Consider the following 922-nt stretch of genomic DNA (forward strand, 5'->3'; position numbering starts at 1 on the left):
TCTCTCTCTCTCTCTCTCTCTCTCTCTCTCTCTCTCTCTCCCTCTATTGAAGCAGACGAAGGATGAGGGTGGGGGGGGGGGGGTCAGTTGGAACACAGAAGGCTCTTTGTCTGGGATCTTTTCATATGGTTTCCTTCAAGCTTACATACTGAACACATTATGGTATAATATATTTTCATATTCAACACAGGGATGTTGAGGGACCAGTGGGCCCCACTCTGCCCTCCCCCCCTTTTCCTTTCTGGACCCATTTTCCCGCCATGCACACCGGGCAGGGAAATCCAAATAGACAAAGTTTCTGCGAAACCCACCAAGAATTTGTTGACACTGGCTGCTTTTTGATGATAAAACACACAGACTTAGAACAAGAAACTTCAGATATAAAGGCCCTTCAGAGCTTTTTTTAACCATGTGTGTGGATGTGTGTATCATACACAACTTTTGGCTTCTCTGCAGAGACGTTAATCATAAAATTATGATCCTCGCTAATATCATTTCTGATCTTCAAACAGTGATTTACTCAAAAAATCCCACAAGTGCCGTAAAAAGTCAGTAACATCTGGTTCACCATATAGCGCCTGAGGCTTAGAAGTTATTAGATCTCTAGATTGTTTTCTGCAGAGAAACATTTGGATATATTTCACTGATTTTTAAAATCTTTCACGTTGAATCCCGAGGGCCTCCAGAGAGACGAGGACTGGCTGTGGGCGCTGGGTTCTTGGATCCACAGTGGAGACTCCATGAGTCATACGGTGGGAAAAAAAACATGTTTCTTGACTGGCTGCCAGGGTTTAAGAGTAGCATCTTAATCTACTTTTAGACATAAGCTAACTTTACATAATGGTGCAGTTACTCTGCTCTACTCTTTCAAACAGCAGGTCACACAAAGTTTAACAAACTTCCCAAATCAGTTTGGATCATT

This window comes from Anarrhichthys ocellatus, unplaced genomic scaffold, assembly GCF_004355925.1.
Source record: "Anarrhichthys ocellatus isolate YVR2014 unplaced genomic scaffold, GSC_Weel_1.0 scaffold19, whole genome shotgun sequence".
Lineage (NCBI taxonomy): Eukaryota > Metazoa > Chordata > Actinopteri > Perciformes > Anarhichadidae > Anarrhichthys > Anarrhichthys ocellatus.